General features: G+C 41.3%; 1 long non-coding RNA gene across 1 annotated transcript; it reads left to right on the forward strand.

Moving 5' to 3' along the window:
• The first annotated feature begins 369 nt into the window (after window positions 1–369).
• LOC113603451 (uncharacterized) lies at window positions 370–9,849 on the forward strand. Its single transcript, XR_003425045.2, has 4 exons — window positions 370–1,092; window positions 1,701–1,819; window positions 7,722–7,770; window positions 9,520–9,849. It is a non-coding gene; the product is annotated as an uncharacterized LOC113603451 (long non-coding RNA).
• The last annotated feature ends 17,414 nt before the right edge of the window (window positions 9,850–27,263 follow it).

The following is a 27,263-nucleotide window of genomic DNA, read 5'->3' on the forward strand; positions in this document are numbered from 1 at the left end:
AGAAGGTTGGACCTCACTCAGTAGTACACTGACTCTAGAAGCTTCTTGGATTACCCGGTGAAAGAATGCAACTCGAGTTGGAGTCGGGAGTTCAGAAGTCATATACATTTAAATCTTAGCGTTTCCCTTTTTTTCCCTTCAGATGTCTGAAGCAACTTTAAATGGGAGCTTCAGTTCCTCATACATCCCCAAACTGCAAAATCGCCTCTAGCTGCTGAGCTCTCTCAATCTCCATTAGACTCATGCCCATTTACTGAGGCCAAAACTGTCCACCTCTTACTGCGCGCGCGCTCTCTCTCTCTCTCTCTCTATTTTTTTTTTCTATTTTTTTTTAAATTAGTACTTCCCTATAGGAAATACAATGAAGTCTTCTCTTGCCCTGAGGTCAGATTCAAGACTTTCAGAGTGTTAGAACAGGCAGAGATCCTAGCACTGAGCTGGTCCAACCTCTCCTTTTCACAGGCGAGGAAACTGGGGTCGGAGTAGTTAAAGAGACTTATCTACAGTCATAGAATGATTTCCTGCAAAATAAAGAACAGTATGGATTGTGTAGAATGACAGGCCTCTGAAGTTACTCAGACTGCATGTGTGTCCCAGATCCACCTTTTGCCCTATGGCCCAAGGCATAACCATATAACCACAGCTTCTACGTCATATATAGGAAGGGGATAATAAAATATATATGAAGGGTTGCTATGTGGACTAAATGAGAGCTAAAAGAGTGCCCCAGGATAGACTTTCAATAAACGTCAGTTTCTTTTCTTACAAAGACAAGATTCCAGAAGTCTTCAAATATTTAGGGGATTAAGATGGCCAAATGTCTCAAATTTATTTTAGGCCACATGTAAACGAGGTAGAACTTCTATTCTTAACTGACTTCTGTAATCTGTACCATTTCCTAAAACCCCTTATCTCCATAGGAACTCCTTGAAACAAAAATATTTCCACCAATGGCAGAACGCAGTACTCCTGTGCCTTCCTCTTGAAGCCTGAAAAGTGCTTTTTCTTCACATTGGGAGGGGGAAGGGACCTTCCTGACATTGGCCTATATTACTCAGGATGTAGCTCAAGATCCAGAAGATGGGCCTCCTGGTAAGATTCACATAGCAATCATAGAAAATCGGGCTCAGCACTTGGTGTAGAATCAGGAAAATTACAAGATGAATGGACCGTTGTGAATATGAAACATAGCCTGTTCTTTAAAGTGAAAAGGAAGGAAAGAAAGACCCTGGCAATTACCGCCCTGTAAACATCAGTTCCAGCTGTAATAAGTGTGTGTGTGTGTGTGTGTGTCTGTGTGTGTGTCTGTGTGTGTGTGTGTGTGTGTATGTGTGTGCGCGCACACACGCGTGTGGTTAAGTAGCAGGAAAGTGATGATATCAGGAACAATAAGTGGCTTAGGCTTCAAAGAAACAAATCATGCCAGCACAATAGCTTTTTTTTTTTGACAGAGTTATGAATAGATGGTGGGGAAATGCAAGAGATGTAATATATCTTATGTTAGTAAAGATTTGATATGTCTCAGGAAATTTTATTTGCAAAATTAGCTACAAGATCACAAAGAAAGGTTATTGATAAATTGTAAAGTATCTGGTGGTAGGAAGGTGCAGAGATGGCTGCCGGGGATGGCCTTATTTAACAGTTTCATCATTAATTTGGAAGAGGGAGTGAATCTTTCTCTGTGTTCATAAAAATTGCAGGTTATACGAAATCAGGACATGGTGTGAACACTGATCAGCCAGGGACTGACACAAAGTGGTCCCCAAAGAAGGAAGATTGGACAGAAACAAGAGGCAACTGAGAAGAGCCACATTTTTAGGTCTGTTTTGATTTACCTTTCTTGTAGTGCATAAAATGAGAATGTGATAGCCAAGTGGGGTGACACAGACATGGAGAAGAAGATGGGCAACAGAAAGGAATCTGTTCAACACACGCTCGTGGGGACCCTCATTTGCTGGGGCCAGTGTGTGCCAAGTTCTGCACGTGGACTTTGTGCTGTGTGAGCAGGTACTCAGACAAGGCTCAGGGATATTAAGAATCCTGCAATAGGAGAGGAACTTAAAATTTTGCATAATCTGACCATTACTCATCAGGTATAATTTGACATAGATTTGACTTCCTTGACTTCTAGGAATTCTGTAGATTTACACTGTATCTGTAGGTCAGTGGTCCACTTTGAGTTAAGCTTTGTAATAGGTAAGAGGTATGGGTCAAGGCAAAATTTTTTTGCATAGGGATATCCAGCACCATTTTTTGAAAAGACTGTCATTTCCTCTTGAATTGTCCTTCTTTGTCAAAAATCGGTTCTCATCCATGTGTCAGTCTACTTCTAGAATATTTGTTCTGTTCCACTGGTGTGTGTGTCCATCCTTTTGCCAGTAACTCACTTTCTTGATTACTGTAGCTTTATAGTAATTCTTGAAATCACCTAATGTAAGTCCTGCAACCTTGTTCTTCTTTTTCAAAATTGTTTAGGCTATTCTAGTTCCTTTCTTCTTTCATGTAAGTATTATAAACATATTAACATATTGGGTCAATCCATGAACACAGGGTATCTCTCCATTTCTTTAGGTTTCTTTGATTTCTCTCATCAGTAGTTTTTTTAAAGGTATGGATCCTGCACTTGGTGCTATTGTAAATGATATTGTTTCTTTTTAATTTCACATTCCGATTTTTTATTGCTTGTATATAAAAATACAAATGATTTTTGCATATTGACCATGTACCTCATGGCCTTGCTGAACTGACCTATTAGTTCTAAGGCCTTTTTGTAGATTGTTTGGAATTTCATAACAGGCAATCATGTCATCTGTGACAGAGAATTTTATGTCTTCTTTTTCAATCTGTATGGATTTTATTTGTTTTTATTGCCTTATTGCCCTGACTAGGACTTCTAGTACAATGTTGAAGAAGAATGGTAAGAGAAGAAATTCCTGTCTTTTCCCCATCTTAGGAGCAAGGCAGTGAGTCTCCATATATGATGTTAGCTGTAGGCTCCCAGCATATGTCTTTTATCTTAAGAGAGTTCCTCTCTATTCCTAGTTTCCTGGGAGGTTTTAATCATGAATGGATGTTGGATTCTGCCAAGAAAATTTTGCATCCATTTCAAGAATCAAATAATGATTTTTTGCTTTAGATTCTCTGTTATCTTTTAGAGAAGCTAAAAGTGAAATTGTGAATTTATATCATACCACATTTCTTAATTTTATATAGAACTAAGTTTTTGTCTGATATCATATCCCTTCTACTGGAAGACCTTTTTAAAAACATTTCTTGCAGGCTACATATGATGGCAATAAATATTATGTTTTTCTTTGTCTGATAAATTCTTTATTCCTCCTTCATTTTTAGAAGATATTTTTTCCAGGGGTAGAATTCTGAATTGCCAGATTTTTTTTTCCTTTTGGTCATTTCATTGTTCTTTGGATTGTATAGTTGCTGACAAGAAGTGTATTATAATTCTCATCTTTGTTTATCTATCTGTATTGTGTTCTTTTTCTCTAGCTGTCTTTAACATTTCTTCCCCTCTCCTTTGGCTTTGAGCAGTTTGGATATGATGCTGGTAGAGGGTGTGTGTGTGTGTGTGTGTGTGTGTGTGTAGTATTTATCTTGCTTAGTCTTCTCTGAATTTCTTGAAGTTGATATTTGATACTTGTCGTTGACTTTGGAAATTTTGCAGCCATTATTTCTTCTCTTTTCCTCTCTTTTCTTTCTGGGATTCTAAGTATACATACACTAGACCACTTATTTTCTGACAGCCCTGAGATGGAAAGAGGCTGTCTCTGAGGTGCAGCAAAAATGGATGACCTAATGCTCAGGGTAAGGCAGCCCCTGAGAAAAAACCCGTATTTGTTTATTTAGCATTAGTGTTACTCTCTGTGTTTCAGTTTTTGTAATTTATGTTGACATATCTTCAAGTTCACGGATTCTTCCTTCAGCTGTGTCAAGCCTACTGATGAGGTCTTTGAAGGCATCACTGAAGGCTCTGCTACTGTACTTTTTTCACTTAAGCATTTTTATGTGACTTTTGCTTATAGTTTTCATTTCTTTGCTGAAATTACCTATCTTATCTTGCATTTTGTCCTCCTTTCCTATTAGAGTCCTTAATATATTAATCATAGTTATATGAACTTCCGGGTCTGAAAGTTCCAACATTTGCATCATATCTGGTTTGGTTCTTTTGTTTGCTTTGTCTCTTTGCAGTGTTTTGTTTACCCCCCCTTTTTTTTTTCACTTGCTTCATAACTTTTTTGTTGAGAGCTGGACATCTTCTGTAGAACGGTAGAGGCTGAGAGAATTTTATGCTGAAACTGGGCATGGTTTTCTTATGCTAGTCCTTTACTCTGCAGTTTTAAATGAATCCAGTAAGGACTTGAGCTGTGTTTAGGGTTTATTGTTGCCATGGTTACCCACAATGCATCGCATGCTCCAGATGCCTCTAGTTCAGGATGGGGGCTGGTTCACTATGGGGTTTTTCTCAGTGGCTGCCTTACCCTGAGCATTAGGTCATCCATTTTTGCTGCACCTCAGAGACAGTCTCTTTCCACACTATTGCAATACTCCCTACAGAAGCCCATTGTTACTTGACATGTGTTAGCTTGGTGATGTTGACAGGGGCCTCTATTGTTCAGATAATATGTCAGACTTAGGTAGTCACTGGGCCCTTGTGTCTTATGGGCTTTCACTGCTTTGTCAGTCCTCCTGCCTCTGCCCTGAGTTTAGAAGATTTCGTTTTTCTTTTTTCTTCCTCAGCTACAATAGGTTTTTGACAGTGCCTTAGAGTGACCATGTTTGTTTCCCTTCTTCCCACTGTATAAGGCTTGTGTTCCATAGGGGAAGTATGCGAAGGATCATGGAGAAGGGAGCCCTCACTTTCCCACAGCCCTGCCATTCACCTTCTACAAGCATATACTCCAAAGGATGCTTTCTCATGACCCTCACCATTATGTTTTGTGAGCACATGGGTAGGTTAGTTAGAAAAGAGTGTACACGTGTGTAAAAATCTAATGCCCCCGGCAATCCTGTATTCTCTACATTACTCACTTATACCCCGCCTTTGTTGACCTACACTCAATCCTCACCAATTTGTTCACAATTTTAGCTAAATTCTTCTTACCATTGTCCAGGTGCATGTGTCCCAGGTAAGAAAATGGCCTCACCTCCTCTGTCTTTGTAAGCAGCTGTCATTCCTTACCTCTCTGATAGGGTAAAGAGAAGGTGTGGATTTGCCATTTGCCTGCTTTTGTGTGTGTATGTTGTTGCTGTGTTTGCTGCTGTTGTTTTTGTAAGGATGAGTGTGATACTCTTCCCAGCTTTCTGTGTCCCCAGATGGAGCAGAAAGTGTCTTTTTCTTTTGATAAGACAACTAGAAATCTACCGTGTGTTTGAGACCAGATCCCATTCTGTCCCCCCATGCCTCTCCCTTTCTTGTGGCAGTGATTTTAGGGATTTGGAATTAAAGGTCCTAATGGAGAACTAAAAAATACACTCCCCTTGTAGGTAAAATGGTATCCACCTCCTGTATTGATTTGAATCATTTGATATTTGCTATAGAGTCCATTTTGGATATTTTTTCATTATTCTCCTGATCATCAATAAAATCTTCAGAAATTCTCATGTGTTGAGAGAGCATGTGAATTACGTTATTACACATTTATTTACCCTTGATAACACTTCACAGAAGCTTTCCTAAACCACATTTCCCATTTCCTATTTCAAAGGTATAAAGCCAACAGGCTATTCCATTATTTCAAAAAATAAAAGAAATCATTCAATTAGTAGTATGTCAGATGAAAGGGACACTTTGAATTGTGGCATTATTCTGAACGTATGAAAAGCAAAGTCTGCACCTGTCATAACTATGGGATGAGGCATGAATATTCTATACATTTCTGATTAATCAAAATCCACGCAAAAATATCAGTCAGATCAGAAGAGTCAGAATTGATTAAACCATATTTAGCTTATCTGTATTGTCCTGGTATCACACAGATTAGAATAGAAGCCAGTGTGATAGCGTGAGAACAAAAGACTTGTCAACCTGACACTATTTTAAACACAGAAACAAATGGAATCTTGCAAACCAATCCTGATTAACTAAACCTGACTCTACCTTGAAAAACATAATGGTATCTTTATGATTTTAATATGGTTATCAGCACATCCCTTCTATTCTAAGTTATCTAGACACATAATCTTCAGATATTGGGAAATAGCATCTCCAATTTGAGAATAACATGGTCTGCAGTATGCCAGCCACATACAGGAAACTACAGGGCAAACTTGTCTCTGGTGTGATTAAAAGCTCACTTGAAAGGACCTCTTTGCATGTGGAACTTTTCTGGGCAAAGGATAGAGGGCTTCTTTGTCTTCAAAGAGCTTCAAAGGATATACAGAAAAAAGCATGTGCAAACTGGAGAATCAGATGTGTGAGGTAAGGAAAGTATTAACATTTTATGCTCAGATGATGCCTAGTATCTCAAGCCCCCTACGCCTTGGCTTCTTCCCCCAAACAAAATCTGTTCATACATAAACGGGCAGAACAAAGCTCCACCTGATCCCTTCCATTGCTGTTGTGCTGGGCAGGCTGAAGGCTTTGGAATACTGGGTGGCTATGGATGGTGACTGTGGATGCAAAGGTGGACTGTAATAGTGGGGGCCACTGCTGGGGATGATCTTCCCTGCCTGGCCTCAGAGGACCTTGCAGTGGGCAGATGTAGCCCTGGGTCTGTCCTCTACCTGACTAGAATGTATTTTGCGAACGACTTATTCACCATGCCTTTTACTACCATATTACCCACCTGAAGATTAAATCTTACACTCCCTGAGAAGCTGGAAGATAAGTTGAGCATGCTCCCGAAGGTTTTCCTCTCCGCTCTCGGTGTCCTGAAACTCAACCCCATTGGGTCCCTACAGCCCATTTTTTGGACTAGGAGGCCTCCCTCCCTCCCGTGATCCACAGCAGCATTTCTGATGGAAGAGGCTGCTGGTCCTTCCACCCTGGTGGGCAGAGGGTGATGTGGTGAGCTCTTTCAAGAGGGCTGTGTGCATTTAAAAAAACAAAACAAAACAAAACAAAAAAACTCCATCTCTGCCAAAACCTATAAATACTTTCAATAAAGGCATTTTCTCTTTTGTTTCTAAGAAGAGAATAGCGTGGTGGGGGACAACATAAATTTTAAAGTCCACAATTTGTTCCATTCAAAACCAATTAGCAATCAGAGCGACAGTGGGCTTTTTCTGGGCTTCCCGCAGCATCAATACCACAACAGCTCTTCCCAAGCTAGCTGAGTTGAAATATTCTCACCTGACATCCCTTTTTTTTGTTGTTGTTAACCCACCCCCCCTCCCCTTTTTTGGTTTACTTTTCTTTAAATCCACAAACTTTATTCATTGGCAAGCAATGGAAAGAAGTTTGACTTATAACATTTACAAAGGCAGGGCCAAAGCCTCTCATTTAAAACTCACTGACCAGGGTGCCTGGGTGGCTCAGTCGGTTGGGCGGCCGACTTCAGCTCAGGTCATGATCTCGCGGTCCGTGAGTTTGAGCCCCGGGTCAGGCTCTGTGCTGACAGCTCAGAGCCTGGAGCCTGTTTCAGATTCTGTGTCTCCCTTTCTCTGACCCTCCCTCGTTCATGCTCTGTCTCTCTCTGTCTCAAAAAAATTAAAAAAAAAAAAACTCACTGACCACTCACAGGAACACTCCTCTATTTGACTTGCAGTGAAATTCCACTTTGATAAACCCTCTGGAAGAAATAGTTTTTTACAAAGGTAAGATATTTTATTTATTTATTTATTTATTTATTTATTTATCTATTTATCTATCTATCTATCTACTTAAGAAAGAGCTCATGTGATTGGGGGAGAGGGGCAGAGAGAGAGAGAGAATTTTAAGCAGACTCTACACTCAGCATGAAGCCTGATACAGGGCTTGATCCCATGACCCTGGGATCATGACCTGAGCTGAAATCAAGAGTCAGGTGCTAAGCTTACTGAACCACCCAGGTGCCCCCTCAAAAGTGAGATGTTTTAGACTCAAATTTTCCTCAAATTCTCTAGATAAGAGATCCCTTTTAAAAAAACTTCTAGTTTTTTTAAATTCTAGTCCATCCTAGGTATTCTAGTCCATCCTAGGTATTCATAACCCTGATACTCTAGCCACATGAAAAGATGTTTTAATAATTTGCTCCTGTAATATCAATCAAATCTGCTCCATTACATATTCTAGAATTCGTGTCCTATTCTGAGGGGAGTATCTACGAATGGGTAGTAATGAAACTTCTACAGATTAAAAGATCAATCATTTTTAATGTTAAAACTTTTTAACGTGGGTATTACTTTTTAAAACTGTGTGATCAGAGAAAGGGGAACCCTTTTCTACTGTTGGTGGGAATGCAAACTGGTGTAGCAACTCTGGAAAACAGTATGAAGTTTCCTCAAAAAGTTAAAAATAGAATTACCTTACTATCCAGCAGGGATAAATACTAGGTATTTACCCAAAGGGTCCAAAAATACTGATTTGAAGGGATAGAGGTACCCTGATGTTTATAGCAGCACTATCAACAATAGCCAAATTATGGAAAGAGCCCAAATGTCCAAAGACTGCTGAATGGATAAAGAAGATGTGGTGTATATATGCAATGGAATACTAGTCAGCCATCAAAAAGAATGAAATCTTGCCAATTGCAACAATGAGGGCAGAGCTAGAGAGTATAATGCTAAGTGAAATAAGTCAGTTGGATAAAGACAAATAACATGTGATTTCACTTATATGTGGAATTTAAGAAACAAAATAAATGAACATGGGGGGGTGTGGGGAAGAGAGACAAACCATAAAACAAACTTTTAACTATAGAGAACAAACTGAGGGTTGATGGACGGGAGGTAGGCAGGGGGTTGGGTCAAATGGGTGATGGTATTACGGAGAGCACTTGTTGAGATGAGCACTGGGTGTTGTATGTAAGTGACGAATCACCCAATTCTACATCTGAACCTAATATTATACTATACGTTAAGTGACTGGAATTTAAATGAAACTTGAAAAAAAATAAATGCCATTGACCAAAGCTAATTAGGCAGAGATGTTTTAGAGTAAGAAATCTAAGTGATTGGCAAAAAAACTGGAGGCAGGTGGGGGCAGGTGAGGAGAAAGAGGGACAAAGCGGGGATGACAATTTTGACACAAGGCATTGGTTTGCAATTTTGTGCTTTCTGCATACCAGAAGTAACGATGAAGGAAGATGGATGAACAGAAAATGTTTGTGCCAGGACTGAGAAAGCATGGATGTTGAGTGACATCATGAACATAAAGTGGAGTCCAAGGGCTATGTCTTCCTATGGAAAGTTTGTAACGCTGTAGTAAGAAATGCCATTTGTTTAGTGAGTAGAGAGCTGTGCTTCAGAGACCATCAGTTTGGTTCCACACAGAAGTGAAATGTTAGCCTGTGTTTCCTGTTAGCTGTTGTGGGCACTGGTGGTGATCTTCTCAGCATCCAACTCTGTTTTGTCCTGTCCCAACAGAACTTGGACTTGTTCAGGTATCCCCCAGGCTTCCACACACCCCAGGAGACATGGGAAGCTGACCCCCCACTCCACAGTTCCCAGGAGTGAGCCTGATTTAATAAGGATCATCTTGTTCCTGCAGAGGAGAGGTGAGCAAGCCTTTCCTGTGAAGGGCCAGATAGTAAACACTTTAGGCTCTGTGGTCAGACACCCCTGTGGCGACCACTCAGGCCACTGTAGTGCAAAAGCAGCTCAAACAACACATAAATGAATGCGTGTGGCTGAGTTCCAAGAAAACTTTACTTGGGAACACTAAATTGTTAATTCCTTATAGTGTTCACCTCATAAAATGGCGTTCTCTTTTTTGATTCTTTTCAACCACTTGAAAATATAAAAACCGTTTTTCAGCTGGCAGGCGGTACAAAACCAGACACTGGGTTGAATCTGGCCCGTGGGCTCTAGTCTGTTGACACTTGTTCTAGGGACCAGCACTTCTTTTTTTTTTTTTTTAATTTTTTTTCAACGTTTTTTATTTATTTGTGGGACAGAGAGAGACAGAGCATGAACGGGGGAGGGTCAGAGAGAGAGGGAGACACAGAATCCGAAACAGGCTCCAGGCTCCGAGCCATCAGCCCAGAGCCCGACACGGGGCTCGAACTCACGGACCGCGAGATCGTGACCTGGCTGAAGTCGGACGCTTAACCGACTGCGCCACCCAGGCGCCCCATAGGGACCAGCACTTCTAACAGCATTTTGAGGGATAGTGGAAATGTTCTATAAGTGGCCACATGTGACTTTGAGTACTCGAAATGTGTCTGGGGTGAATTATTGTGTTTTAATTCTATTTAATTCTAAATAATTTAAATGTAAACAATCTCCTTTGGCTAATGTAATAAGGAATCTTCATTTTGGATGTTTGCTGACAGCTTTGAGGCCTCACGCCTCTGTCTTCCCCTTGTGCCTGCATCTATGCAAGCAGATAAGAAAGCCTAGGAGCTCCTCCTTTGCAGCAATGGGAGATTCTAACCACCCAAGCCCTTGCCTGCACCCAGGAACTCTCTTACTGGTCCCACCCATGACTATAATAAAGAACCGGGCCAGCCCCCTTTCCCTGCTCTCTTGAACTATTTTGAACCTGCTTGAGAGGGCTGCTGCGCTCTCGAGAGAGACCTGAATTATGTAAGCTATCAAACCTTTCATATCCTCCTGGTGTATATGTGGCATCATCCGCTTTGACATCCAAACCAAATTTCGGGTGAGGGTTCATTTGCCTCTCGAGGTGACCATAACAGTGAGTCATTATCATGTTGGACAGCACAGGTCACAGAATACTATGGGTACAGGGTAGGTGACTCTGGAGTTGGACTACTGAGAAAACAATGAGAAGTTAGGGATGTCTGGGAAATTTCTTTTTAATTTTTCGGAAATAATCCTCTTTCTTTGACTCAGTGTGAACATGGAATTCTGCAGTCCATTTGCTGCTGGCATCTGTGTTTTGCCTATAAGGGGAAGCAGCCTTAGAGAATGAAATTGATCCTGTGATGGGATAGTGAGTCTTTAATGACAGTATTAAGCTGCTGGATCAGCCTCTTCTTGAAGCTGCCACCTCCTCTCAGCTTCCAGGGATGTGATTTCTGAATCAGATTTCTGTTAGTCTGAAACAGCCTAACATATATAATTGATTCTAAGAACCGCACTCCCCAACCCAATTTTAAAATCTCTAAAACTGTAATCAGTCTTACAGTCTATAGTACAGCATAGTTTATTGGGAGAATCTTCTTTCTTCTTTGCAATGCATAGGATAATATTGTGTCTTAAAATGTGGTGTCTTAGATCGGATGAACTACTATAGATTTGACGACTACTTTAGGCTTTGGGATTTCTTTCTTTCTACTTCTGGCTTTTAATGCTTTAAGTAAGCTTTTGTTCTAAGATAATCTTTTCTTTAAGTTTGCAATAACCCCCAGTATTATAAAGCTGTATTTTCAGGTTAGCACATCTTCAGAGCATGCCTAGTTGAACTTTAGTGCCAGGGTAAGATTTTATTACCTGAACAATACGTTCTCGTTTGTGAACTAAAGGCAATATGCAAAACATCATCCAAAAGTGGAGAGATCATTTGGGAATATCAACTAAATTAAAAAATATTGTTAAGGGGCTGACATATTCTAGCGCTATTCAAGCACTGAATGAACTGGCCTTGGATGAAATGAAAAAGAGTGTATCTGCTTAATTGTATGCTTGATGCACTCCATTGTCCCTGCCTACTGGTGGGCAAACTTAACTGTGAATTACATTTCTGTTATTATTCGATTTTTAACATTCTCTTTGTTTTATTGCAAAAATTCAGCCTAATGCAAGCATATTATTATGGGTTTTAAGTCAAGAACCACCAAGCATTGCCATTAATTCAAATATACTGAAATCCAAAATAAATACCCACTTTCAAGAGCCAAAACTCCCAATCATGTTGAGTTCTTTTATTACAAAAAGGGCCTTCTTGCCAGCCTTCCCTCTACTCCACCCCAAAACTGTATCCAAATGGGAACAAGAAACTGTAATGGAAAATAAAGTCCTATTTCATAATTTCAACAAAAAGATAAAACGCCTAGAAAAATATGTGACCTATTTGCAGAAGAGTACAAAAGTTTGACATCTATAAAAGAAGTCGAATAAATAGATTAATATAATGGTTTTGTGTTGAAAAAGTAATGTCAGTCTTACACAAAATACTTAGTAGATTTATGAAATCCTCATAAAAACCCAAGATAAATGGGGAGAAGGGAGTGCAATACAGTAATTTTAAAGACGAAGGGCCAAAATAATCAAGAATATATTGAAAGTAAAGACTAATGAAAGAGAATCTGCCTTACCAGATAATGCAACTCCAATAATTAAAGCAGTGCGCTACTGACAACAGAATTGGCAGATGGATCAATGTAATGGATTTGATAGCCCAGAAATCGACCCCAGTATAGATGCGAGCTTAGTATATATTAAAGGTGGCATCACAAATCAGTGAAAAAAGGAACCATTATTGAATAAGTGGTCCTGGAACCGATGGTTAACTATTTGGAAGAACACAGTCAAATTACCACTCTAAAATAAATTGCAGTGGTGACCTTTGACCTATTAAATGCCAGAGGTAAATATAGAATGAGAAGTACTCTTTCAGCATAAATGAATCAGAAGAAATCATAAGGAAAGTAAATCACAATAGAAGATGTAGCATATGTGTCTGTCTCCTCTCTTGTCCTCCGTGCCCATGAAATAGATAAGAAAGAATAGAATGAAAGAATCAAATCCTACGTAAAACAAACAAATAAAGTAAGTACCGTTACCAGAAAGTGATAAAGCTCTGGAAGATAGAAAGTAGAGAAACTATAGTCCAAAGCAACAAAGGAAAGGTCCTCCGCAGATAAGAACTCTTCTCCCCAGTAAAGCCCTAAAGCAGGCGTTCTTGAGGATGGTCCCCCAACCAGCAGCAGAAACTCCTGGGAACTTATTAAAAATGCAAATTCCTAAGTCTCAGTGCAGACCTACAGAGTTGGAAATTTGTGGAGTGGGTCCCGACCACCTGGATTTTAACACGCCTTCCAGGTGGTTCTGATACACATAGCATTCAAGAACTCCTTTTCTAGGGGGGCTCCTGGGTGGCTCAGTCAGTTAAGTGTCCAACTTTGGCTCAGGTCGTGATCTCACGGTTCATGAGTTCAAGCCCTGCGTTGGGCTATGTGCTGTCAGCTCAGAGCCTGGAGCCTGCTTCAGATTCTGTGTCTCCCTCTCTCTCTGCCCCACCCCTGCTCGCACTGTCTCTCTCTGTCTCTCAAAAACAATAAACATTGAAAAAATTAAAAAAAAAAAAAAAGAACTGTTCTAGGAAAACTCCATGGACAAATACAGATGTTAAAGGGATAATCAGCAGGATAATTACATAATGGTCTACATTCCTAGCAGCTGGGCCCATAGAACCTCCTCTTTACTGCCCATAACACTGAGGACAACTTTTTGTGTGGGGAAAGTGCCTAATGTCAGCGTGGGGGCAGTAGGGAAAGTGGAGCAGAGACTTAGAATTTCATACCCCCTTAATGCTAGCAGAGAGAGGAGGAAGAGATTTTTCTCCCCAGAATGATTTATATACAACATGGCTCTCTGAAGTGGTTGTTCTGACAAGGGGGACTCTTAAGAGTTGTTGTGGAGCTGAGGAAGCAGGCATGCACCCCAGACAAGTCGCTGCCACCAGGTAGAAACTGAGCCTCCTCATCTGGAAGTCAAAATATCCCTCTCGCCATCTGTCCCCATCTTGTCCACTGCACTCACCTATATTCAGAAATCTTATTCATCAACAGGAAAACAAGCATGCCCTACAGCTTTGGAAAATTTGCCTTCGGCTTAGAGTAGCCATTGTTTTCTGTAGAGAGTCAGATAGTAAATGCTTTTGGCTTTGCACATCAGTTCTCTGTCCCAGCTACTTAGCTCTGCCACAGTAGCACAACAGCAGCCAGGGAGCACATGCACAGTGTGTGTGTATACAGTAGGAGTCGTTTTCCTGGCACATATCCCACTGGGTGTTCTCTGAGCTTCCTGGATATGTGCTTTACTTTCTGACCTTAATTTGGGAAGTTCTCAGTCATCATGATTTCAAATGTTTCTTCTGTTCCTTTCTGTCTTCTCCTTCTGTTCCTCCCATTACTCACATTATACCCTTTGTTGATATCTAGTTGCCTTACAGTTCCTGGCCACTCTGTTCTGGATTTTGTTGTTGTTGTTCAGTCTTTTTTCTCTTTGGTTTTCAGTTGTGGTCATTTCTGTTGAGCTATCCTAAAGCTCAGAGATTCTTTGCTCAGCCCTGTCCAGTCTCTCATCAAAGGCATTCTTCATTTCTGTTAGTGTTTTTGATCTCTGACATTTCTTTTTGGTTCTTCCTTGGAATTCCCATCTCTCTGCTCACAGTGCCCATCTGTTCTCACATGCTGTCTACTTTGCCCTGCGTATGTTAATCGTAGTGGTTTTAAATTCCTGCCTGGTCTGATGATTCCAACATCCCTGCCATTATCTGCGTCTGGTTCTAATGCTTGCTCTGTCTCCTCAATCTGTGTTTTTCACTTTTCACTATGCCTTGTAATTTTTTTCTGATAGCCAGACACAATGGGCTGGGTGAAAGAAACTGCTGTGAGTAAGCCATTAGTAATGCAGTGTAAAGTGTGGGGACAGAGAAGTGTTCTATAGTCCTATTAGCAGATCTCCATGTTCGAGTGAGCCTATCCTGGACTGCGAACCCCATACATGTGAACCCCAGCCCCTTGCCCCTTAGGTAGGACAGTAGGGCTAGAAGGGGCCAGAGTTGGATATTTCCCTTCCTTTGGGTTAGGTTCTGGAAAAAGCCCAGCACGTGAGGCTGTGGTTAAATAGTTTCTCCTGTGGGCAGATATTGTTAAGACCAGAGTGCTCTGACGTTGTTCAAAATAGTTCCTTTTCCCCTCTCCCTGGGGAAGCATGTGGGGGTTTTGCTCTGATGTGCACTGTGAGGACCTGGTAACACTCCTGGAGGTAAAACTCTCTCAAGGGTGGGAACTCCCCCACACCCCCCCCCCCCCCCCCCGCAAAGACCGGATCCTTCTAGAGTTTTTCCCTCTCAGAGTTTGTCCTCGCATAGTGCCCACCGGTTTGTCAGCTGTAGTTCAAGTTTTCCTCCTGCATGCTCCTTCCCACAGACGCTGTGCTCTGGTGGCTGGTGGTTCTGTTTGCCTGTCAGTCTCACCACTTCTAAGGGCTGCCATTTGCCCTACAACCATACTTCTCGTATGCGTTGAAGAAAAGTTGTTGACTTCTCAGTTTGTTCAGCCCTTTACTTGTTAGGACGGAGTGGCAAGCTTCTTCCATGCAGAACTAGAAACCAGAAGTCGAAGGATGAAATCTTAAGGAATGGGCTCTCAACCTGAATTTAATGAATGGGCTTATTAATCACCTGATTTCTATTCCAGCCTACACTGGCAGTAGAGATAAAGTGGCTTTCATTGGAAACTCTGGCCGGACAACGAAATGAAGAAAACCGGGAAGCAGGGGAATAGACCAGGGCTCTCAGAGCTTAGCGGGGAGACATTACAAAAGCCACAGAAGAGATGGCAGTTTGGGGAGAGGAGGCATCCAGCTAAACGGTTCTCATGGAAACCAAGCGTACCAGTTGCATGAGAAGGAGCTGAAGGGACCAGGATGAGGGCTGCTTGATCCTGACAGGTAGCTGCTAATTAGCAATCAAAACCTAATTGAGATTAACAGCTGTTTTTCTAGTACAGTTACTAACAGGGAGGCAGAAATGGTATGAAGATCATCCAAGCTCTACAAGCTGCATTTTAACATCAGAAACTACGAGAATAGAGCAATGTGCCAAGCGAGCAGGGAGATGAAAGCGGGCCATGAACACAGAGCTGAGCTGACAGGCCAGAGAAGGCTGGATCCATAGGACCAATTAGGATGTCTACAGGGGTGCTGGAGGCAGATTAAAGGGGCAGGATGCAAACAACAATAGAGCGTCTATTCACTGGCTGGTGTGGCCGAGCGACAGCCTGGCACTCCTGGAGAGAAGGGCACATGGGCGGGCGCAGCTCTCTTAGCTATCAGCCGGGCCTCAGGTTAGGCTGGAAATTCTTTCAAATGCACTGCCTGAGCACCGTCCTAGTCCTGAATGTAGGAATATCTATTGTGTGGAGGCCCCAGTCTCCCCAAGGGGGTGAACCTGCTGACCCTTCCGACAGGTAAAGCACACTGAATGGTCAGTCTCTCTCTTTGAAATCCTTTCAGTGGGTTTTCTTTTTCCAAGGCACTCGCAGCCTAGTGGCTGTGAAGGGGCTCCCTTAATTACCACTAGGAGAACTGGTGACTGCCAGGAGTGTGGCGCAGGACCTAGGAGGAAGTAAAGCACTGCACACTCCGTCAGCGTGGTTTAAAGCCGTTAGGCATCCTGCTGCCTTGGCCATTGGAATCTACTGGAAAGCTAGAGGAATACGACACAGCACCTGCTGTATGTCCAGCGCTCATCTAAGTGCTTGACACATAGTAATTCGTGGAATCCTCACAGCACCCCTGTGAGATACTTGTGCACTGCTATCGCCCCCACTTTGCAGATGAGAAAACTAAGGCAGAGAGGTTAAGGAATGTGCTCTGATTTACGCGGCTAAAAATTGTACAGGGAGGACTGGAACTTGTGGATTCTGGCTCCAGGGTCTGCACTCATAGCCACTAACCTGCAGTCTGCAGCCCAGCAATAGTGTCCTCACTTACCACCTCTCTAGAATACACAAGTGCAGGCCCTGCCCAGACCTGCTGAGTTAGGAGCTGCATTTAACAAGGTCCCCAGGTGATTCCTACGCATATTAAGGTTTAAGAAACGCTGTACTATGCTAGGCACCCTTATACAGATCTATGTCTTGTATGTATAGTAATAGTTAATTAATATTAAGAACATAAATCTCTCCTCAATAACAAGGACACACTGCAGTTAGAGTAACGCAAAAGACAGGGCGGGTAATATCCTGAACTGAATGCTTTTCTCTATCTTCATTCATTAGGTCTTGTTTCCTAAATAAGGCTTGTTTTTTTTTTCTTGCGACTCTCTCTGCCACAGGCCGTTTTCATAGCCAGTGATTGTTTTTGTTTCAACAAATATCCCCTGCAGTTTGAAGTCATAATTGCCTTTTTATTACCCTTTTTCCTTCTCTTGCCTCAAATATCTCAACTCTAAAGTTTTCACAGTGATAGGAGCTTAGTTTATTTCTAGAACAACCAACTCCTGTTGGGTTTCTCTCCGTCTGCTCCTCCTCACACTTCCTTCCATGGTTGTCCTGAAATACTGTTTATTAGGAATATACGTAGAGACTGGACCTCTCATACATTGCAGGTGGGAATGTAACATCCTTTAGCCCCTCTGGAAAATAGTTTGGCACCTTCTTATAAACGTACACATAGATTTTCCTAGGAGACCCTGCAGTCCCACTCATGGGTGCTTAACTTAGAAAAATAAAAACTTGTGCTGTCACAAAAATGGACACCTAAATGTTTACAGCAGCTCTTTTAATAAGTGCCAAAAGAAAGAAAGAAAGAAAGAAAGAAAGAAAGAAAGAAAGAAAGAAAGAAAGAAAGAAAGGGAAAAGAAAGAAAAGAAAGGAAGGAAGAGAAAAAGAAACTCGGAACAGCCTAAATTTCCTTCACCGAGTGAATAGGTAAACAATTGTGGTTCGTCTATATAGTGGAATACTATTCAGCAATAAAATGAAATGAACTACGGAGATTCTAAACATTATGGATGGATCTTGAAAGCATTATGCTAAGTGAAAAGCCCAGACATAAAAAAAAAACAAACAAACATATCTTTTGTCGTTCCATTTATATGAACTTTTAGAAAAGGCAAAGCTATAGTGATAGAAAGTATTTCTGTGGTTGCCAGGGCTGGGGGCTCGGGGACAAGGGTACAAGGAAACTTTTGGGGCTGATGAAAATGTTCTGTATTATAATCATGGTGTTGGTTACACTGCCTTATGCACTTGTCAAAACCCACTGAATTGCACATTTAAAACTTGTGAATCTTATGCATAATAAAACTGTGATGGTTAACTTCATGTGTTGACTGGAGTTGACCTCATGGTGCTTCTATGAGGGTGTTTGTGGAGGAGGTTAACATTTGAATTGGTAGACGGAATAAAGCAGGTTGGCTTCCCTAACGTGGGTGGGCTTCATCCAATCAGTTGGAGGCCTGAATAGACCTAAAAGGCTTGACCCTCTTGCGGTGAAGAGGGAAATTTTCTTGCCTAATCACCTTGAGCTGTTGGGACATCTGTGTGTTCTGGCCTCCAGACTTGAATCGAAATATTGGCTCTTCTTGGGTCTCGAGCCTGCTGGCTTCCAGGATGGAACGGCACCATTGGTTCTCAGGGTTCTTGGGTCTTGGGATCGAGACTGAAACTCACGGTATCAGTTCTGGGTCTCCAGCTTGCCGATTGGAGACCTTGGGCTTCTCAGCCTCCATAGTCATGTGAGGCAAGGCCTTATGATGAATGAATGAATGAAGAATGAATGAATGAATTGGTTCTGCTTCTGTGGAGAACCCTGACAAAAGCTAAGCCACAGTAGAAGAATTAGGGATTCATTACAGGTTGATCTAAGGAAGAAGAGGGAAAGGTATCAGATCCACCTCAGCAGTTGGTGGTCATTATTTTCACCATTAATCATCAGATAATAAAAGTCTCTTTCTTTAGAGCCTGCAAATACCCAATGCTGGTAGGGCAGTTTGTTCTCTGGAATAGTCTGAGTAAATTCAGTGCTTAAAGAAAACACATTATAAACATGTTTACAGTGTCCTGAGGCTTTAGAGTCTGAAATGAGTTCTATATAGATGCCATAAACTTCTTGTAATTAAAGACATGCTAAATGTTAGTTGCATTAATGCTGAAGAAATACAAATACATAGTCTGAAGCCATTGAGAGTTAGTTACCTCTTAAATCCCATTAAGAGTAAAACTTCAGTGCTGGTAGACCCAAGGCCCCATCCCTTTTGCTATCAGAAGATGCTTTTTGAAAAGCCCTCCTCCTAAGATATTACTGGAAACCCCAAGACCATGCTTATGTGTATGCACAAAGTGGCCTGTTAGCCAGCCAGCCCTCAAGTCTACACTGTCTAGCCCAGGCCTATATTTTCACAGAGGAAACACTGTGAGTCTGTGGGCTCTCTTTGCATGGCCCCTGACCCCAAAGTCATTCATAAGGTGGATTTGCCCCACCCCATCTTGATGATACTAAGCAAGCATCAAAATGCTTTGAAGTCAGAATTTCACTATAGCTCATACAGATTGAGAAGAAAAACACTTCTTTATTAAATGTTTTGGGGCTCCCAAGCACAACCACTTGGGTTCAAAAACATTAGAGCTGTTAGCAAACTAGCCCTTTCAATACTCAGAGACTCTTTTCTTTCTGATGCACAGGCTGGCCTGGGTCACTTTCAATACTGGAAGGCATACGTGCCAGGAGCCACGACCTCATCCCACAATTAAACCCTGCTGTTGTGTGCTTGACCAGTCCTTCCTTTCCCCTTAACGGTCCTTGTTCATCCAGGGACCTCCATCACTTTTCACTCTGTAATCTGGCTCCCATCAGGGCTACCCCAGTTCACCCTCTATCTCTGTATCTCTGAATATTATATATGGACAGAGTTTAGCCCAAGAGTCTGTCAGTCTCAGTGAAAATCAGTGGCAATAAATAGATGCCTAAAGTGCATGTTCCAGAAGCTCCAACTCCTACTCAGCCGTGTTCTCCTCTTACACACAAAAAATTGTTCTCCAAGTATAATTTGCTTTTTATCATAAAGTGTATTTTTTAAGTCTATGGATTATATTCTAGAATTGAAAAGGCAGCTGAACAGTCAGGTTCTGAGAGGGCAGGAACTTGAACAGATCTGGGGCCCCGAAGAGCATGAAAGAAGGTATAGTCTCTACTGCATGTGTGGGATGCCTCTAGAAGGAGAAGTCAGTTGGAACCATTTTAATTTCATTTGCTTTTTCTAAACTGTGAAGTATTTCATACACAAAGCCCAAGTATAGGAGATAATGTAATAGACAACTATGTCCAGTACTCAGTATTATCAAATCATATAGATATTGCTAGATTTGCATAAATAAATTATTATATACCCAATGGGAGCTCTTAAGTGGCACGTTAAAAAGTGAAATGCAAGTTCTTTGCATCTCCTCCCAGCAAGAACCTATTTCTCCATCCCTTGACTGTGGGCTGGCCCTGTGGCTTATTTGGACAATAGGATATGATGGAATGACATTATATGGCTTCTGAGCCTTGGCCTTAAGAGAGAAACCTCACAGCTTCCTCTTTCAGCGTCTTGGAATGCTGCCACTTTGTGAACAAGCCCAGGCTCTCTCTCCTTGAGAGAGAGTGCATGGAGAGAGCTCTCATACAGAGAGAGGGTCAGGCATCAAAGCTGAGGCCCCAGAGCTGTGAGTGAGGACATCTTGGACAGACAGCTGCAGCTGACAAGCCAACTGGACAAAGACCTATGAGCAAGCACTGTTGACACTATGTAGAGGAGAAATGACCCACACCAACTGAGCCCTGCCCAACTGCCAACCCATAGAGTCATGAGCAAATACATAGCTGTGGCTTTAAAGCCACTCTTTTTCGGGACAGTCTGTTAATTGCAGCAATCGATAACCAAGACCACGCTGTGGACACCCTCCTCAAACTCATTCTCTATATTCCTCCCCCCAAAAAGATAAACACTGTCATTTCAATGCATGATTTTAGCATGTTGCTACATATTTGTGCTCCCTTAAAATATATATATAATACTGTTTTAGTGTTTTTCTTAATTTTTTAATGTTAATTTATTTTTGAAAGAGAGAGAGACAGAGAGAGTGAGTGGAGGAAGGATGGAGAGAGAGAGGGAGACACAGAATCCGAAGCAGGCTCTAAGCTGTCAGCACAGAGCCCGATGTGGAGCTCAAACCAACCAACAGTGAGATCATGACCTGAGCCAAAGTCAGATGCTCAACCAACTGAGCCACCCAGGTGCCCCTGCAGTGTTTTAAACTATATTTAAATAGTATTAAACTCTCTTATTCTATGACTTGCTTTTATGCACAAAATGTACTGAGACTCTTTTAGTCTGGAACACTTCCATTGTCTTTCCTTAACTTTCATGACATATTTGAAGATTACAGGTAGGTTATTTTGCAGACAGTCCCTCAGTTCGAGTTCATCTGATGTTTCCTGATGATTAGGGTCAATGTAAGCATCTCTAGCAGGAATAACCCAGGAGCAATGTTGGGTCCCCTTTGCCACCTCTCAGGTGGCCCATGATTGCAGTTTGACCTGTTACTGATGATGTTCACTTGGACTGGAGTCAAGTGGTGTCGCCCAGCCTCCTCTTTGTAAAGTTCCTCCTTGTTCCTTTGTGGTTAAAAAATGCCTTGTGGGAGGTCCTTTCCAGCTATGTCAATATCCTGTTCCTTAGCAAACTCTCAATCAACTAATTTGTTTGTATGGACTCATGATACCCTATTTTACTCAATGGGCATAGCCTTCTATTGGCATTCTATTGGTCTCAGCTTGTCACCCTTTTGGCCAGTGGAAGCCACTTCAGGCTGGCTTCGGCATCCTTTTGACCTGCCTCCCATGAGTGCTTCCTTATCTTCAGAGTCAAAAAGAAATGCCGGATTCATCTTGTACTTCTCGGTGCCCAACCCTAGAATCATCCATCTCTCCTGGTTTCTTTTAGCTAAGAATGCTAGTTAAAAGTCTCGTTTGTACTAGGTGTGTTCATTGCTATTGAGAGTTTGCTGTTGCCAGGCCTTTTCAACCCTCTTAGCAGACAAAGCTACGGAAATGTGTGTGTGTTGTATTATACACGCCTGCACTTGTGTGTATGTTTACTTCTCTTTATAATTACATAGATCGGAATCCATAAGCTTACACCGGTATCTTCATTTCCAATCCCAAACCAGAGTTCATTCTAGGTTTCTCTCCTTTCATACTTGTGATTCCCTTCTTCAGCGGTGAGCAATTCAGCCCCCCTTGTTCTTCACATGTTTACTTACTTGGTCAGTCTTCTTGTACATAAGAAATACCCCATGGCATCAGTGTCCCTTCTCTGTACCCCACTCTGCTCCGCCGGACTCCTTACCCTGCTTCTACTCCTGCATGGACAGCTGCCTCACCTGTCCAGTGCACTCCCTTCTACTCCCTGCCATGTGCAGGCTGCTCTCATCCACCCCTGCTTGGTCACCCTCCTCACCCTGCTCTGGCTCTGAGTAAGAGGAATTGAAAGGAAGGGAAGAAAGAAAGGGAGGACGAGAGAAGAAACTGATCATATTTTTAATCCCACTCCCTCCCTCTCACTGGAAACTGGAATGATCTCTTCTCTTGAACACAGACCTGATTGTGTTCTATTCCTCTCCACTGCATTCTCCCTGCAGGCTACTCCTGTCCTCAAACTATCTTCCCACACACTTCTTTTCTTTTTCTTTTTAATTTTTTTTTAGTATTTATTTATTTTTGAGAGAGAGACAGAGCATGAGCAGGGGAGGGGAGGAGAGAGAGGGAGACCCAGAATCCAAAGCAGGCTGCAGGCTCTGAGGTGTCAGCACAGAGCCCGACCTGGGGCTCGAACTCACGGTCCATGATATCATGACCTGAGCCAAAGTCAGATGCTTAACCGACCAAGCCACCCAGGCTCCCTCCACAAACTTCTTTTCAACCTAATCCTCCTATTTCAGATCCATTTCACCCCCCGAGTTTCTCCAGCAGGGCCTCTCTGATCATTTCCAGTACAGTCTTACTTTCACCTCTAAATCTTTCTGAACCTGTCCTCCCTGAAGGCATTAAGGACCTGTTGATGAACCATATCCAGTAGCTCCCTTGCAGGATGTCCCTCTCCCTTAGATATTATAAACTATTGTCTCCATCCTGAAAGTCTGCCCTGCTTTTTCCCCGGGCCAGCGCTCCCTCTGGTTCTCACCCCGTCAACGCCCTTCCATCCTTCCCTGTCTCTTCTGCTGGCAGCTCATCCTCATTTCCCAGGGGTGGATGTTCCCCAGGGATCTGTCACTGGGCTTCTCTCTTTAATCTCTATTTGCTCCCTGTGAAATTTTATTTTGTCAGTTCCTTCTCTCATTTCTAGGTGGATGATTTCCAAATTGATACGGCAAGTTTGACCTCTCTACTGTGCCATAGGATATTTCCCCATAGTTACCATGAGCTATTTCCCTGTCTCGCCAGGTACCTCAAATTCCAAAGTTTATTCAGTGTCTCAAATTATCCGGCTTGTCCCGGGTAATATCCATACATAGATTAATAAAGCACAGTTTGTGCAAACAAGAGGTTTAATCCAAGCTGGAAATGATAGTCGTCTTCAATATATTCTCCCCCTAACTTCCCGTCTCCAACCCACCTTTCATATCACTGTAATACTTAGCTTTCTAAGGCACAATTGCCAGGAAGCTTCCTTTGCCTTGCTGTCATCCAAGGTAAAAATTTGCAGCTCTTCCACTCCTTTCCCTTGTTCTTTCCAGCCAAACAAGGTGTTTATTTTATGCCCCTGTGCCATTGCTCATGCTGTTCCCTTCTAGAAGAATGTTCTTCCTCTTTTTCTCACCTATTAAAGTCTCACTGTCTTTTAAGGTTAAACTCAAATGCCACCTCACGTGTCTCTCCTGCCTCTAACAGAATGGCATCTGGGATTTCTTAGCTCTTTGAATTTTGTCTATATTCTTGTTATGGCAAATATCCTGAATGACTGTGGTTGTAGGACCTATATCTCTCTGAGCAGCTACAAAGCAGGGACTGGGTTTTATTTAAGTTAGTTCCCCTGTAGTGTCTTTCCCACACTTTCAGTTCACAATGCCCTTGATGTGTCAGCAATTTTTCAGGATGCCCATAGGCCCATAGAAATACCTAATAGTTTCGCTTATTCAATAGTTAGGTCCAAAAAACCATAAATATTTATGTCCTAACAACTCAGCAGCTTTTTGAGAAAAAATAATACATACACATTGAAGGGAAATATTAAGATTTTTATTCCATTTTAAAATAATGATAATTACTTGCCAACGAGATATGTATCCTTATTAGGTATTGCACAGCTTCTTAAATCTTAGACTCCAGTTGGAAGTCCCCACCGTCATTTCCTACTCTGCCCTGATTTTCATGCAGTGCTTGCTTTTCACACAGCCACTGCCCTACCCGGCTTCACAAGGATATGATGTCACTGAAAAAGATGTAGTCTGATCTAACAGAAACTGTGAACTACCTCGGGCCAGTGGTTCTCATGCTGTCTGACACATGTCACTGTGTTTTTTTTCAAAAATATTAGGTATCCGGTGGTGTTCCTGAGACCTTGCTTCACCACCAACAGGCCACTGAGAACGGCTGGGGACTGTGGCTCCAGGGCTGGGCACCAGGCCCGCTCCACCATGGGATCCTGGCAGATGGAATTGGGTCCAGTTGTGTGTATGGGTCATTGGATGTAGATTTACCTCACATCTCAGGCCCAAACAGCTTTTATAAAGAATGAAAGCTTCTCTAAAGAATGTGTAGGATTAGGAGAATTATTATTATCATGATTTCAAACAGAACCAAGGACCAAATACCACTGGAGTGGTAAATCTTTCAAAGCCATATTTCCATTCATCTAGCAATTGCAAATAGGAGCTTTGTTTGAGCTGCTATTTTAAAGAATGAAATGGGTAGCAGAGGATGTCAACTTGGAGTCTGTTTATGCAACCATTGTTTGTTTATTTGAAGTTGTAGGTTCTCTGGAGGACAGTGTATACAGTTTTTGTCAGCTCCCCAAAGTGATTCGTGACCAAAACAGTAAAATTTGAGTCGTAACATTAAACAAAATATTTAAAAATCAGGAATGCCATGTTACTACTAATCTCAAAGATGGTGTGTTGCCAAAATTGATCTTGTTGATACAAAATAATTTTAATTTTTTTCCCAGAATTGACCCTTTGTCAATTGAGAATGAAACATAGAGGATTCACCACGTTTTTATTTAATTATTCTTCCATTTATTTCCCTCACTTTATAAAGATGCCTCTCTCCTTTAGAAATAATTTAGAATTCTGTGACTTACTTCCAAAATGAACAAAATGATTTTTTGTCTTCTTTTGTTTTGTAGATCTTAATTTTCCTGACAAACAAAAATTTCACTTGGAAAATAACATTTTCCAAAATACATATCCTTATGTAATTTATGATCTCCTTATGACATTCTGGCTAAATTGATGGCATTTAATATACTCTCTGGCTTGGATGGATCTTCCAAGAGATTAAAAACCTTAATATGAAAAAACCAGCCAAATGCTGAATCTGTTACTACATGATCTCATAGATTAAAAACAAAATGAAACAAACAAACAAACAAACAAAATCCTTGTAATTTATTGGGTTATTACAAAATATCCCAGTGCTTGGCATTGTGTAGACCTAACATCTAAATAATTGCTTCAATAAACTCAAGAGGTCTCAGATTAAATAATTGCTGTTAATAACAGATATGTAAACAGAGCTTTGCCTGTTGTTCCTCACTGTTCAGAACAATACTGTTCTTGTCTTTCTATCCAGCTCAGCGTATGCCCCAAATCCTCACCGTCCCTGCTTCTCCAGCTAGGAGTGAAATCTCGTTTCCCTAAATTACTATAAAGTTCTAATCTTTAACAGACAACGTGAAGCAACTATGTTCTTCTCAGTCTCAAATTTAGATTTATTCTCCATCCCTCATCCCAGTGCTTCATATACACTCAGGAAGTAAAACCTATAACCTGGTTTTGACCAGAAGCTTCTAGAGCAAAGAGTTGGTTTTGTTACATATTTGAAAAATTACTTCTTTTCTTTATCCTACTGTCCACTTTAGTTCAACCTCTTATTTCTTATTATCTGTATACAATTGTTAGAGACCCTCCTCAACCATGTTCCTACCTCTGTTTTCTTCCCACCCCAATCTGCTTGACCCAACTTTCTGACTTATTCTTAACACTGCATAGCTCAATTAGACTGTTCTGTTTTTAAACCCCATTATGGCTCCCATCGCCTAGGATAGGCCTTCACTGTATGCCTCAGCTCACCTTTACATCCTCACCCTCAACCATTGCCCTAGAATTCACTCCAATTACATTATCTGGCACTGAACCTATATGGCTAATTTTCAGCCTTGTGATTTCTCCACTTGTACACTTTCATAACACTGAATTGTGATCATTTGCTAGTGAACGTTACAGTTCTTTATATATTCATCTTCCCTTTTTACTCCCTTGTAAGCTTTTTCCATTCAGTAAGATTCGTTTATTCATACATTCATAGTGTATTGTTTCCCTGCTGATTGCCAAGCATTTGGTAGGAACGGATGTTCAAAGTTGAAAGGATTTGTTGAATTAAGTTTTAATGGTTTTCAATCAGATAATAATTAAATTGAGTTGGATCCTACTTTTGTATTCCTTTATATATATTTTAACTGTGCCAGTCTTATCTCTCCAAGAGGAGAGGGACCCTATCTTATTAATCCTTTGTATTCCCCAGATGGTACTTTACAGATATACCTGCAATGGATTTTCAGTAAATTCATTTTGGTTGAATGATCAAACACTTGATTTTCTTCCATACATGTGATGTCATGTGACGTGGGCCCATCACGTATACAAAGCAAGACTGACTGACGTTGCATGGAGTGCAAAACTTGAGTTGACTGTGCTCACTTACGCACGGGTAGCCTTTGCCAATATTTAATTTTTACTTTTGCACGTGGAGTTTTCTGAAGCCAAAATAGCATTCAAAATGAGTTAACCTATCACTTGATCTTTTGAGAATCTCAAATATTGGTTTAGTTCTTGTTTTCTTATCAAGACATCCAAATATTGGGCAAAGACAGATCTAAATGTCAGAAATCACTCCAAAACATTTGTATACATTTTGAATAATTTTTAATGTTAACTTAGCTTTTTTCATAAGATTTCTTTACATCATTGTACATAGAGATGAGTAGATATAAAGATTTAAACAAGATTATCTATTCAATTCAACAACTCTTACTGAGTAGCCAGTATATAAAAATGCAGGATTCCATAGGAGAATACTGCCCTGGTGAAGGTCAGGTATTAAGGCACCCATCAGGTCATTTGTTCTGCTGTGCTTTTGTGGGTGTGTTTAGGGAAATGTGAACTTCAACTGCCTGAAAACAAAACAAAACAAAAAAAAGTGCAAATCTG

The sequence above is a fragment of the Acinonyx jubatus genome, chromosome A1, assembly GCF_027475565.1.
Source record: "Acinonyx jubatus isolate Ajub_Pintada_27869175 chromosome A1, VMU_Ajub_asm_v1.0, whole genome shotgun sequence".
Classification (NCBI taxonomy): domain Eukaryota; kingdom Metazoa; phylum Chordata; class Mammalia; order Carnivora; family Felidae; genus Acinonyx; species Acinonyx jubatus.